Genomic DNA, 15176 nt, shown 5'->3' with positions numbered 1-15176 from the left:
CATTACGAGTCGCATTTCGTACCAGCGTCATTAGCTAGTGCTTTCTTAAAAACAGTAATTTTAATTACTAATATTGTTGATAGTGTTATCGAGAACTATAGACAGTAGGCCTAGTTATTTTAAACATATCGGTAACAAACGCTGAATATGCTTTGAATCTCGCTCCACATGTGCCAATAGAGCTCAGAAAGTTTAGTCGGTTCAGAACTTGACTTTTAGTATAGTTGTTACATAAGGAACCACGTCATGATTCCCATTTCAATTGCATTAGCGACTGTACTGTCATCTCGTGTTCGTTTACGGCGGACGGGTGGCGATCCTGGCGGTTGTTCTCTTCGAAGTGCTGCCGATTTTAACATAGGGATGAGCTATCTGTTACATATGACGAGTCCACTGCAAGAATGATGGATGTCATTTGGAATACATTTTTCAGGAGAAGCAATTGAAAGTTTGAAATGCTTAGCGCTCAAAGCTTAACTGTGATTTTCCGATCATTACTGGACAATGACTATCAGTGTTAATGCCATATAACTCTGTATGTACATTCTATATGTATTAAGCTATGCATTGATAGTCTTGGTTCATTTTCGACAAGAAAGTGACATCCATCATTCTTGCAGTGGACTCTTCATATATGATCTAGGCTTATACTGATTGGTGCAATGAGTAATAAATCCGAGTTTTATAATAACAAACACGCGGTGAACGGTGTAATATTGAGTATCAATAATATAGCAAACGTTAGCTGCATCCAGAATAAAAAAAAACATGAACATAATAGTCTGATGTAAACAGAAACAGAAGGAAGATAATCTGAACTTCTGGAATGAGAAACCTGTATGCGTAAGGAATAACCAGTTCTTTTCTGAAACAGAATTGTCCATTGATGGAATCGAATTTGAAAGGAGACAGTTATTTATGTAGTTGCCAAGACAATTGTTTATTTTTGTTTAATGGAGTTTGGACGTTAATTATGATACTGCAAGCAGGTTTTGCATTGCTGCTTTGTACTTTGTACCTTCAAGGATATAGAACACGTCAGAAATGCGATGACAGGTTCAACCAGTATTTAGACTCGATTCTCTGCTTTTCTTTTTAACCTTTTTGCGTCACTCTTGACTTGATGATTAGGTAGCTAATTATTCGCTATAATACAAGCTTAAGTCTAAGAACTTAGATCTACATAGTTCTGCTTTATATCGTACTGGCTGCATTTATATAAGCTAGTGTTTTGAATTTTCTGAATTAATTCATGTTAATGTTATTGATTCATGCTCTCAAGCTCATTAAGCTTACGTGATATTGTGTCGAGAACAAAGACATTGTTGTGTGGGATTGTAAAAGAATTAGAACTACCAGCACCAGATTACTGATGACAAAACATACGCAACATTCCTGAAGGGCAATACAAAATGTTCGGATTTGTGTGAATAAGATAAAATTACAGTAAAACCTGTGATATTGACCACCTCTATAACATGGCCACGTGTCTTAAGGAGTTAGGTACAGCTTACAGCAGTAAAATTTTGGAAATATTCAACATTTTTTTCCTCCATCACTATATCTTGTACAATAATGAAAATTGGTAGTGTAAAACGCTGGCCTTCTGCTATATGAAAAATTATTTTTACGATTTAATTTTTTTTTTTTTTTTTCAAAATTCAAAATGATGGCAGTTTACTGTGCAGTGATGAAGCTTTTCCCTCATAATTCATAAACTTGTTAACTTTTCCATGTTCTCTCTCTTTTATTTTATTGCCGAAACTCATGTTTACAATATCATGCTCTTTCAACTACATTCCTTAATAAATAATATATTTTTTTTAATTTTATGCTAGAAGAAAATACTGATGTTTGACCATTTTTTAAATGAATTTATTTTTTATGAGACAATCTATCAAAAGTAGAGGAGTGATCTTGGATCATATATGACGTGCACAAATATACAATAAAAAAGTCATTACAGAATGTTGGATAGTTTTTTAGTTGTGTGGGAAACCTTCATCACTGCACAGTGAACTTAATTTTGAAAAAAAAAATGTAAAAAATGTTTTTAATTGTAAAAATATTTTTTTTCATATAGTAGAAAGACAGTGTTTAGACATGCTAATTTTCATTATTGTACAAGATACAGTAAAGGAGAAAAAAAAAAGTTGATCATTTCCAAAATTTTACTGCTTTAAGCTATAGGCCTACCTAATCCCTTAATTGACACACATTTTTATAAAATCTGCAAATTTTCATTTGTTTACATACTATAGAATTTATTCTGTAAGTAGACCACCTGTCTAATTTGAATCTTGACCACTCTTTGGTATTATTTTATGCACTGTTTATCTGTGTAATTTGACTATTGTAAAAATAATTGTTGAAAATTTTTTATAGTACTGTAAAAAATTCGTCATAAATGTACTTAGGTCAATTTCCAAACCTTTTTTTTTTAATTTCACTCAGCCCCTTGCGTTTTTCAGCTCAGTTTGCAGATGATGCTGTTCTGTGCAAAGATTCATGTGAAATGGCAGCAAAAAAATTTCAGCAGTTCTTACATTTAGTGGATGTAACAAATGGAAGTTAAAATGAACCCTAGCAAATCCAATGTTATTCAGTTCACCTATAAAAGAAAAACTGAAAATCAATCGATCACTCTACAAGGTGAAGAAGTATCACATGCTGAGTCAGTGCGGTACCTAGGTCTCTACTTGAACAGAAAATTGACTTGAAATACACATATAAACAACCTAGTGAAAAGATTCCGACATAAACTATATCAAGTTAAACATCAGAAACAGGAATTCATCAATAGTAAAAACTGATTACTGGGCTACCCACAGAACCTAAACACGCGATATGACCACAGATGTTGAAGAGTATATAAATGAAGATTAAAACATTGTACTGTACTATAGTGTTGTGTAATTTCACAGTCTTGTAATGTAAATTTTGAATATTCATGTAGTCTGTTCTATTTTAAATGTAATAATAATGATGATAACGATAATAATAATAATAATAATAATAATAATAATAATAATAATAATAATAATAATAATAATAATATTTATTACAACTTTATGTCGTTTTAAGTTTCATTCATTAGGTAGATCTGCAGAATTATTCGTCACAGGTCATTGGAAAAATTGTGCAACATGAGCATCTCTGTATCTATATTGACTAGATTTAGGGGAGAGTCGGGTAGTATCGGGCAGTGCTTTCTTTCATCTACCACCATATGATAGTACCTGAATGACATGGTTACGTTTCTGTATGCGACATCACAGAAACGTAACCATGTCAATCAGGTACTATCATCGTGTGGTAGATGAAAGAAACTCACTGTCCGATATTACCCGATGTCCGATACTACCCGACTCTCCCCTAACCGAAACGAAAGGTGATCAACTTAACACAGTTTTATTTTAATAAAAAGCAGAGAGAAAGTTACAAATATACTAAGAGGATTACCAAAGTAAATATCGAGGAGAAATTTCAGCATTAAATAATTATGCAGGAGCTAGATTTATTGATCTTGAATGAGTTAGGCCTATTTTTGTTTCTTCATTGAAATCCATAGTTTGATGTTTGTCTTGTTGAGTGCCAAGATATTATGTGAAACTGTGAAGGAAGTATGGCAAGGCCTACCGAATTACTGAACAATAAATATTTCACATCATACCGGTAGCTGGCAGACCTTTTCAGGACTATAAAAATAAAATACGGCATTTCCCTTTCCCTTGTTAAGCTGAAGACCGATTCTGCCTATCCTGTCACAAAGCTGCCATTAACACGTCCGTCTCTCTTATCACAGTCTGTGATGATCTATTTCTATACGATCGTTATCAAGGGCTCCACTCAACCTGTCTGTAACTTGTACTACGTACGAACTACTAACCGTACAGGTCTATGTCCATCCATTACCGCTCCCGCGTGCTGTTACGATGGTAGACACGCGGTAATCCGTGTCAAACACGCAGACTGCTTTTTATCAGCTAGCCTATACGGGGGATCAGAACCTTGCCATTAGTATCACTTTGTACTTAACACTGCGTGCACAATTTCTAAATAACTGCGCAACCCTGTCCCCAACAGTCGGGGATCGATTCTCTGAAGGTCCTATGAGACGAAGTGGATATGGGGCAGATTTTTCAGATAACATTTAAGTTTCCTCTCTGTCATTCCAATTTTAAAAATTGTCATCATTATTGACATCATCACTATTATTATCATCATTACTTCGTTTTCCTCTGCCATTACAATAATTCTACAATCATAATTATTTCGTTTCATTCTGTCATGATTTTACGAGTACAATCATCATCAACATAATTTCATTCCTCCCACCATTTCAATTATACCATCATCATCATTACCATCAATGTCATTCATTAGCCTTCAGCAATGTTGCCAAGTAGTCCATATTCTTTAAAACCCTCTATAAAACAATACAGAAGTCACTGTGGATTTTTTCAGGCCTGGCCGGGACTCGAACCCGGGCAACAAGTACAAGGTGTCTCACAGTTTTTTTTTTTAATTTGCTGATAACATTTTTCCTTTTGATTTTGCCAACAATTTTTTATCATCATTTGTTTAACAATACTATACTGTACCATTTGCAGAAACAATGTTTGGCTGTCATCTGTTTAACAATACTACTCCAGAAACATGGATTGGTTGAATCTTCCACACCTGTGGAGTAACGGTCAGCGCGTCTGGCCGCGAAACCAGGTGGCCCGGGTTCGAATCCCGGTCGGGGCAAGTTATCTGGTTGAGGGGTTTTTCCGGGGTTTTCCCTCAACCAAATACGAGCAAATGCTGGGTAACTTTCGGCGCTGGACCCCGGACTCATTTCACCGACATTATCACCTTCATATCATTCAGACGCTAAATAACCTAGATGATGATACAGCGTCGTAAAATAACCCAAGAAAATAAAAAAAATCGATTGGATGGATCTCAACCATCAATAGCTGTCAAAGTTATTTTATAAAAATGGTGCGATCTCTTCAGTGGTGATAATCGGCCTATACTTTTCGAAGATGACCAGGAACGAACAACCACGGTAACATCTGTCAGGTATGCCAACATTATAAATACATTCTTCGTACGGAAACTTGCTAGATTCCCTACACAGAGGCCATATTAGTTCCAGCAAGACGGGGCTACGTCGCATTCAGCGAGAATTTCTATGCAAGGAGTGCGTTAGATTTTCCACAACAGCGTCATCTTCAGGAATTTTGACATTGAGTGGCCCCCCAGGTCCCCTGACTTAACTTCGTGTGATTATTTCCTGTGAGGACACCCGAAAAGCAAAGTGTTTGCAAGTCGGCCGCACACTATTGAAGAGCTCAAGAACAACATTCGTGTTGTAATCTAACCCATCTCTATTGCGATGTTGGAACGTGTGAACATCGTCAAGGTCGTCACCTGCCCGGCATAATTTTCAAAACTTGAATGTGATTGATTTGTTACACAAATGGCAATATGTAATGTTACAATTCTTGTATTTTTGTTTTCTGTCTCATTGTGCAACTTAGGCTATTTATTTTTGTTACATTTAGAAAAACCCGTTTATTTGAAACACTTTGTAGTACAAACTACCGTGTTTGAAATGACAAGTGAGATATTTTTTGCCAATTCCACGATTTAGTTCTGCGACTTTATTTTCCCGCTTCTTTATCGCCCTGCCGTCACTTCAAGCGTGATCAGAGATTGTGGCACTTCACAGAATTGTTGTAGAAGGAGCGACGACCTGCTGCGGTGCGAGCGACATTGAAATAAGTGAAGGGAGAAAGTCATGCATGGGCCGTGGGCGTCAGTGCAATAAATCTGTGTCAGTTTTACATAACGTTGAGGTGACATCCGCAAATTAGTTACCAAGGTGAGGGTCCAGACAAATGTTACGCAACTAACTTGCATCTCCTTTGAAAGGAATGTTAATCCCACTCCATGTAACTAATTAACATCGCATTTTGTCGACAGTTCACTCTTATTTATTAGTCCAAATTTGTAATTAATAAGCACAACGCATTAACAAAGTATTACAGCGTTTGACACGGCCGAATAAGATTAAAATACAGAAGATTAAGAAATAAAAAGCTATAATATTTCGGAAGCTAAATACAATTGTCAAATTTAAGTAAATCGAGTGACACAAGGATTGGAAAAATTTTAATAACAGAACCCCAGAAGGAAGAAAAGTTAAATACTTGTTTAAAGAGCCGTTCTCAGTTTCTATTGGACTTGAGATTGAAACAAACCGAGGGTATTGGACGATAAAAATCCTTAGGCTACTATGATTTCCTTCTAAAAGGAAAAGAAGATAGAAGACTGCGTCTTGCATTTTCGGCACATAGAGGAATACTACCTGGCATTATAATATCATCAATATTATTATTATTATTATTATTATTAACACGGGAATTTTACTTGAAGCAAGTAAAGAAATAGGTTTGGAAGTAAATCCCGAAAAGACAAAGTATATGATTATGTCCCGTGACGAGAATATTGTACGAAATGGAAATATAAAAGTTGGAAATTTATCCTTTGAAGAGGTGGAAAAATTCAAATACCTGGGAGCAACAGTAACAAATATAAATGATACTCGGGAGGAAATTAAACACAGAATGAATATGGGAAATGCCTGTTATTATTCGGTTGGGAAGCTTTTATCATCCAGTCTTCTGTCAAAAAATCTGAAAATTAGAATTTATAAAACAGTTATATTACCGGTTGTTCTTTATGGTTGTAAAACTTGGACTCTCACTTTGAGAATAAGGTGCTTAGAAAAATATTTGGGGCTAAGAGGGATGAAGTTACAGGAGAATGGAGAAAGTTACACAACACAGAACTGCACGCATTGTATTCTTCACCTGACATAATTAGGAACATAAAATCCAGACGTTTGAAATGAGCAGGGCATGTAGCACGTATGGGCGAATCCAGAAATGCATATAGAGTGTTAGTTGGGAGGCCGGAGGGAAAAAGACCTTTGGGGAGGCCGAGACGTAGATGGGAAGATAATATTAAAATGGATTTGGGGGAGATGGGGTATGATGATAGAGACTGGATTAATCTTGCTCAGGATAGGGACCAATGGCGGGCTTATGTGAGGGCGGCAATGAACCTCCGGGTTCCTTAAAAGCCACTAAGTAAGTAAGTATTATTATTATTGTTATTATTATTATTATTATTATTATTATTATTATTATTATTATTATTATTATTATTATTATTATTATTATTATTATAGCGTCTTTGCATTATTAAGTATCCTGTACAATAGTAGGCAGCCTATCTTGTAAATGTTTGAGTACCTTGTACTGTAGAAGAATCTTGTAAATGATTAGATAATTTTTACACTATAATTACATAATATTAGCTATCTCTGATCGAGGTTCTGGCTGATATGTACATCTACAGTATTATCAGACAGTGCATGTGTCAGAAGAAGAACAACTTGTTTGTATGCATCTGAAGTCTGATTAGTGTAATATGTTATCAATCAGCGATATATGCAATGGAGGACGAAAGGAACTGGTCACCCTACCCATTATCTTCTGGATTAGTTTCCTCATGAGTGATGTCTTATTGGTGTCACTTATGACGTTCAAGCCTGTCTTCGGACAGTTAACAACAAATAATTATATATATTTTATTCTGTTGCGTATCTTGTAAATGTTTATGTACAGTATCTTGCACACTATTGGGTATCTTGTAGACCTACACTATTAGCTATCTTCTAAATATTTAGGTATCTTATACACTATTAGATATCTTGTATACTACTAGATATCTTGTACACTACTAGGTATCTTATACACTACTAGGTATCTTGTACACTATAAGCTACCCATATATTGTATACTACTAGTTGTCTTGTACACTATTAGCTATCTTATAAATTTTTAAGTATCTTATACGCTGTTAGTATCTTGTACCCTATTAGGTATCTTGTACACTATTAGCTATCTTGTAAATATTTAGATATCTTCTACACTACTATGTATCTTGCACATTATTAGGTATTTTGTAAATATCTAGATATATTGTACACTACTAAGTATCTTGTACACTATTAGCTATCTTGTACACTATTGGGTACTTTGTAAATGTTTAGATATCTTATATACTATCAAATATCATGCACACTGCTAGATATCTTGTAAATATTTAAGTTTCTTGCACGCTGTTAGGTATCTCACACTATTTAGTATCTTGTAAATATTTAGATATCTTGCACACTATTGAATATCTTGTAAATATTTAAGTTTCTTGCACGCTGTTAGGTATCTCACACTATTTAGTATCTTGTAAATATTTAGATATCTTGCACACTATTGAATATCTTGTAAATATTTAGATATCTTGCACACTATTAGGTATCTCATAAATATTTAGATATCCTGTACCACGCTAAGATATCTTTTAAATGTTTAGGTATCTTGTAAACAATGGAGTATGTTGCAAATGTTAGGTATCTTATACAGTATTAGGTACGTTGTAAATATTTAATGCTATATTTTTTTATGTTTGGTCCAGTATTAAATGACAGTAACAACTGCGTCTTATAATAAAATTTTTGTCCGATAGAAATAAAATTACGCTTTGTAAATTTTTAGTTCAAGGAAATGTAGCTTATCATCGTTGTTCCTGCAGTAACTCCTATGTGACATATTTATCGATTTTCAGATTATTGCTCTATTAAATAACTTAAATAGTGATACATCAAATAATAAAATCTCCTATATGTAATTATATTTCTTTGTTTCGAAAATGTAAGAATTCACAGTCTCCTATGTACTGTACGGCTGCCATAGGATGAATAAATGTGTTTTTTCTTCCTACTAAAAAATTTGATGTTTTGCACATAGGAGTTATTGCAGGAACAACGACGTTATATATACCATAATACCAAATGTGTCTTGCATAGGCCTACAATACAGAGAGTTTTAACTTCTAATCTATATTGTACATGTGTTATTATTATTATTATTATTATTATTATTATTATTATTATTATTATTATTATTATTATTATACATTCGTGTCATTCAATAAGGCTGACTTATTAATGAGAAACGTGATGTGCTTAATAAAAGGTATCGCAATTCAAGCAGATTCAAACAACAAGAAAAGAAGCCAAGGAGATGTTGAAATATCGTATCAGCATCGAATACTAAAATAAAAATAATACCGACTGTTATTGGCTGAACTGGGAATGGAGTATATTCACTTCAAAATTATCTTCAACACGTGTCCTAGAAAAATATCGTTACTGAATTCCAAATAAATAAGTGAATGAATGGATGTATGAATGAACGAATTAACGAAAAAACAATAAATAAATAAATAAATTACTAAATAAATAAATAAGCGAATAAAGCTTTCAAAGAAACTGTGTATACATTAAAAATATTTAGTGTAAAATTTAGTGACACGCTTATTTCAATTCCTGCAATCTTAAGCTCGAGATATGCGCTGACAAGCAAACATTCTGATGGGAGCAGATAAAAAATATTTTTTTTTCTTCCACCATGTTAATAATGTCAAAAGAAGTGCTTATACAAATTTTCAGCCACTCGACCGCAATTAGGAGGCCGTCCAGAAAGTGATTTTCCCTGGGACCGTTTACAGAAAAAACACAATTGCATGAGAAGATTTAATTGAAACAGATACAGCAATTCTTGCGCTGCTTGTCAACATATCCCCCTCACCATGAGACATTTGTCACCCACGGGATCAGTTTTTATATCCTTGTGTTTTAGAAGTCAGCCGTCTGGGATCGGAACCAGCGTTTGGCAGCCGTCTGCATCTCTCTGTCGATCCCATGATATGACAAATGTGGTGGGGTGGGGAATATGTTGAAAAATAGCTCAAAAATTGCTGTGTCTGTCCAATGAAATTGTTTTCGTTCTGTTAAGGGCCCCTGGCGCACTTATTTTTTCATGGCCCTCGTAAATTTATACAAGCACTTCTTTTGACATTATTAACATGGTGAAGGAAAAAAATATATATATTTTTTTTATCTGCTCCCATCAGAATGTTTGCTTGAGTTCAAAACGGGTAAAATAAAATGAAATAAAATAATATGCTGATACATAATGAATAATGACAGAGTGAATCCGAGACCAGTTACTAAAATAATCGACTACAGTAGAACCCCGATTATCCGTCACCCTATTAACCGATCAGCGGATTATCCGACTGTCTTCCTCTCACTCTATTCTTTCTTTCTTTGCTGCGGAAAAAATTATGTAGTGCTATGCCTTATACTAGTAGCCTACTTATTCTTTTCTAGAGTCTATTATTATACTAAGTCTTTATCCTTACATATTACAAATCTACTGCCAGCAGCAGGAACAGTTACCGATAGGCCTACTTGAAGATGTTTTTCCCAAATTATAAAATAATCACTATCTGGTTTCAAAGAAATGATCCCAAAAACTTCCGCAAAATTTAGAGCAAACCCGTGCAGCACTCAGTCCTTGTCCTACTGTTCGAGTGCTCGTACTTTATAATTTCTATACAAAATATCTTCCACGGGTGTCAAAAGTGTTTTGTGCGAGATCGTGCGTATTTGCTTGTTTTCCGCACAGAACCAATACGCGGTAAGTGTGAAATACCACATTCAGTATTCCCAACGTAACACACATAACAATTTCCCTCTTCTTACCGCTTAAGCGCGACATTCATTTTACTGCTTTAGGCTTTTAATATATTATTTTTAGAGACGTTTAACATAGTAATAATTATACATTGGAAACTTACCACTGCAATTTCACCTAAATTGCAATGTTAATTATTGTTTTTAAATATTTGCAAAAATTAAGTAAAGTCTACTACTCCACGAAACTTATTGCATTCCTGATACAAGTAACATTAAGGAAGCCGTGAAAAAATCAACGAGATTCCAGATGCCGATGTTATTACTGCAATATGTTATATAAATAATCTTGTTAAAATATTAAAATGAAAAATAAATCATTACATAACCTTACCGTTTGTTTTAAGTTCGCATTTATAGACTGGGGGGGGAAAAAAGACAGACGTATATCACGGCCTGCTGGAGTATAGTAAACACAGAAAACATTTTAAAGCAACAATGTTGAAGAAAGATATTTTGGTGTTCCGAAGTTGGCGTCATTAAACATAAACCAACATGGAGATTTCATTGCAACTAATTAGAAATTCGTCTTTCAGGTATGTAATAAACGATGTTTGCGCAAAATAATGTACGATACACGAGCTGTATGTTTGTTTTCATGTTCTCGGAAATTAAAAAAGCTCAACTACGTTTCGCTTTTTCAATCTTTTCCTCGACCATGAAAACGTCAACATACCGCTCTTGTAACGTATATTACTATTACTAGGTATCAAAATAAAAATACAATAATTAATCAGTTTGGGAAAAGAGAAATCGCGGCTCGTCTCGCATCACAATACGAGATTGGCAGCACAAATGTGCGCGATTTAATAAAAAACAAGAATGAAGTGTATAAAATCTTTAAATCTACCACAAGAAACCTCTACTATTCCTATCTTTCCACAAAAAATCAAGGCAAGGAATTTACTTGGCCCTTATAAAACCATTGTTGACAACCGGACATAAATACCGGTAAACTTCTGATTCACTATCTAGCATGTTAAACACAAGACCACGGTGAAATTATGAAACTGTGTTATGCACTTAATTTACGAAAATATTTTATGATACGGATTATCCGACTTTTTCGACTAACCGTCCAGTCCACCTCCTTGATTATCGCGGATAATAGAGGTTCTACTGTACCTCGGAAGACGACTAGAAAATGTCTTATAATTGCATCTCTCAATACAATTGCAGTAACACTGCCAATCACCTGCATGTAATCTGTAATTTCGCGCCGTCACTCACTACTTGTATCTTACAACTTGTAATTTCGTTAAGTGCTTCTACAATTTTGCATAGACGCTTCTTCGTTGTTTGACGACCTTGCACATAAATCCGACTTTATACATATCTTTCTCAGTACCACGGAATTTCCTTGTGATGCTGTCTGAAATAACTTTGATCTCACTTTCCTTGAAGCGACCTGGAGTCTCTTGTTTTAAACAAAGGAGCAGTTCTTCGCGTGCGCAACTAAATATTATGCAAGCAAAGATTAAAAACGTCGGTATGGGCACCTACATTGCTCCTGGCATTCGAATTGGAGCGAGACATCAGTCACTTAATTGAAGGACACGCACACGTTTGAAATGCCTTATTCAAGTATCGGGTTAATGATTGAGTGTCAGAGTTGCCTAAGCCACAATTACACTCAAAAAAGTTATTGAAGTCTAAACTTAGACCTCGTTTTTAAAACTATATGCTCTCAATTGCAAATTATTTTCTCATGTACTCTAAATCTAATATTTATCCAGTACATCTACTTTGGCACACATATAAATTATAATTTACTGTCATTTTATGCAGAAATCTACGGCTAAAAAATTGTGATTTAGGCAACTCTGGCACTGAGCCCCTCAATTGTGGTAGAACTTACACAAGATTCTTAAAAAATAAATCATAATTACAATTACAATTACAATTGGACAACAACTTCAGACTTTGAATTTAGGAAGGAATATCTTTATGGAAGCAAAATATTGTTACGGTTATTTGTTGTTGTGAGAGTTATGATGCAATCAAGAATATTTTTCAACGACAGCCTGTAGTTCTTTTTATCACCTGAAGAAGTATATTTTTTAAATTTACGATCATAGAATATCTCAGTCCACACCTGTGGAGTAACGGCTAGCGCGTCTGGCCGCGAAACCAGGTGGCCCGGGTTCGATTCCCGGTCGGGGCAAGTTACCTGGTTGAGGTTTTTTCCGGGGTTTTCCCTCAACCCAATATGAGCAAATGCTGGGTAACTTTAGGTGCCGGACCCCGGACTCATTTCACTGGCATTATCACTTTCATCTCATTCAGACGCTAAATAATCTGAGATGTTAATAAAGCGTCGTAAAATAACCTACTAAAATAAAAAATAAAAAAAAATAAAAGAATATCTCAGTCTTTTAATTGAATATGACGCTTCTCTGAAATTTTTGAATTTATAAATTGCTTTTCCTGCATTTAAACATTAAATTGAATTTATTTAATTAGATGTTCTAAATGTCTCCCATTTACAATATGGTAATGGCTAAAGCATAGTACAAACTCCTTTTGAATATTTTCCATTGCTGTTGCTTGTACTCTTTATTTTCTCTCATCTTCAACTTTTCAATATCGCCAATTTATTTATTTATTTATTTATTTATTTATTTATTTATTTATTTATTTATTTATTTATTTATTTATTTTATTCTGGCGGAGATAATGTCAATAGGCCTTCCCTTCCACACTTCCACACTACCAAAAATACAAATACAAGGAAAACATAGACAAAAACTGACTTAACTCAGTATGATTAAGTTGAGTTCGATTTCAACCGGAAATAACACATTTCTCTTGACTTAAAAAATTCCAGAACGACACAGAGCAATTCAGTATTCAAACAGACGTTTTTCCCGAGGAAAAGCGACTGGAATGAAGTTCTAGGTGTTCACGTCCTATTGCTGAAGGTATGAAATCGTGGGAGATCTACATTGCCTGTGTTTACTTCATGCACTGCTAACAGACTTTCACGTAATAGCTCTGTTGATACAGCCATGCGGTAGGCCTAATTAATATTGTTTTGGTTGCTAGGCAACAATATTGTCGAACATGCATAAAGTTACCTATCAATGGTTAAGAAGTGATACCTCGTATCTGTAAATTTGCAGGTGAATAAAAAAGTTTTAAAAATTGTTTTTTCTCAAAATAGACTACATTTTTCTGCTTTGAAAGACCTTCTACTCGAGGATAAAATATTAGTTAACTGTCGAATTGTGTGAACATAATATTAATGTAGTTAATCTGAATTACCATTTTTGTAGATACGAGGTAACACTTCTTAGACATCGATATATATTCAGAAAAGAAGCATCTCGTATAATTTTGGAATTGAGAAAAATAACCAAATCTTAATAGCAGTAAAAGAACAAAATGTTCTTCGCAGTTCCTCTTTCATAAAGCTTATAAAATAAATCAGATTCTGAAAAAAAATATAAAAAAATACATAGCGCGTATTACTAACATTCTAGTTATGTAGGTCTACAATATTTTCTCATATACCGGGTGAATATAAAGTATGGGACACTGCTTGTAGCTTTCCTATTTTTAATTCTATGAAGAAACTCTACATGCAAAAGTTATAGACTACGGGATGAAAGTGGACTATTTTAACATATTTTCAAAAACTGTGTTTTTCATTTTTAAAGAGTGTGCCAAGGACTCTGTGTTTTTAAATGGCACCGTGTACTTACTTTTCTATTTTTGATTCTTCTAGTCTCTAAACGTATGAATTTTTTTTACCATTTACAAACTATTAATGGCAAAAAGTGCCTCCAATTTATGATCCCAATGTGTGTACATAATAAAGATAAAATAATTCAGTATATAAATTTATCACTACGGTGAATAAAGGGGCTGTGGATTTTAATAATCATTGAATAATCCTTAACTTAATTCATGGCCTCTTATTCTCCATAACTTATTGATAAATTGATATGCTTAAGCATTTTTTTTTTGTTATATATGCATAAAAGTGACAATAAATAAGTTTCCGGACTGACCTAAATGTAGGCAACACACAGGACATAGGAAACGGAAAACTTATCTGGAACCAGGAAAACGCCTGGAATCTATACTAAAAATATCACTTGAAAGCAGAGAAGAAAACTAGCCATATGAAGAAATTCCAGGAAAAATCGCAATAGATTCTTGACATATTTGCACAAAATCACGTGTAGAAGCTTAGTTCTTAAAGACATTCTGACGCTGTTTGATAGACTGGCCCAACAGGCATCTTCAGTGACACGCGTATATATGTTTAACGGCACAATAAACACAAAGTGCAGTTCGGAAATATATTGATTGAACTTTGTACAGTGGCATCATAAATTTGAGGCAGTTTTTGAAAAAAAAAAAAAAAAAAAAAGTTAACAAATGGTAAAAAAAAAAAATATTTTGTACGTTTCGAGATCTGAAGAATTCAAAAATTAATAATTAACAAACTCCTTGGCATAACCCTTATAAATATAGAAAACATAGTTTTCGAAAACATGTTCGAAATAAT

General features: G+C 34.1%; 1 protein-coding gene and 1 long non-coding RNA gene across 2 annotated transcripts in view; one reads left to right on the top strand and one right to left on the bottom strand.

The window, feature by feature from the left end:
- LOC138699578 (uncharacterized) overlaps nt 1–15176 on the top strand; it is a 177811-nt gene that overhangs the window by 114453 nt on the left and 48182 nt on the right. The window lies entirely within an intron of this gene.
- Nucleotides 1–15176, bottom strand: part of LOC138699576 (carbonic anhydrase 2-like) — a 117533-nt gene that overhangs the window by 100623 nt on the left and 1734 nt on the right. The window lies entirely within an intron of this gene.

The sequence above is a fragment of the Periplaneta americana genome, chromosome 5 (genome assembly GCF_040183065.1).
Source record: "Periplaneta americana isolate PAMFEO1 chromosome 5, P.americana_PAMFEO1_priV1, whole genome shotgun sequence".
Lineage (NCBI taxonomy): Eukaryota > Metazoa > Arthropoda > Insecta > Blattodea > Blattidae > Periplaneta > Periplaneta americana.
Note: the sequence above shows the minus strand (reverse complement) of the source record. Positions and strands in the feature narration are given on the sequence as shown.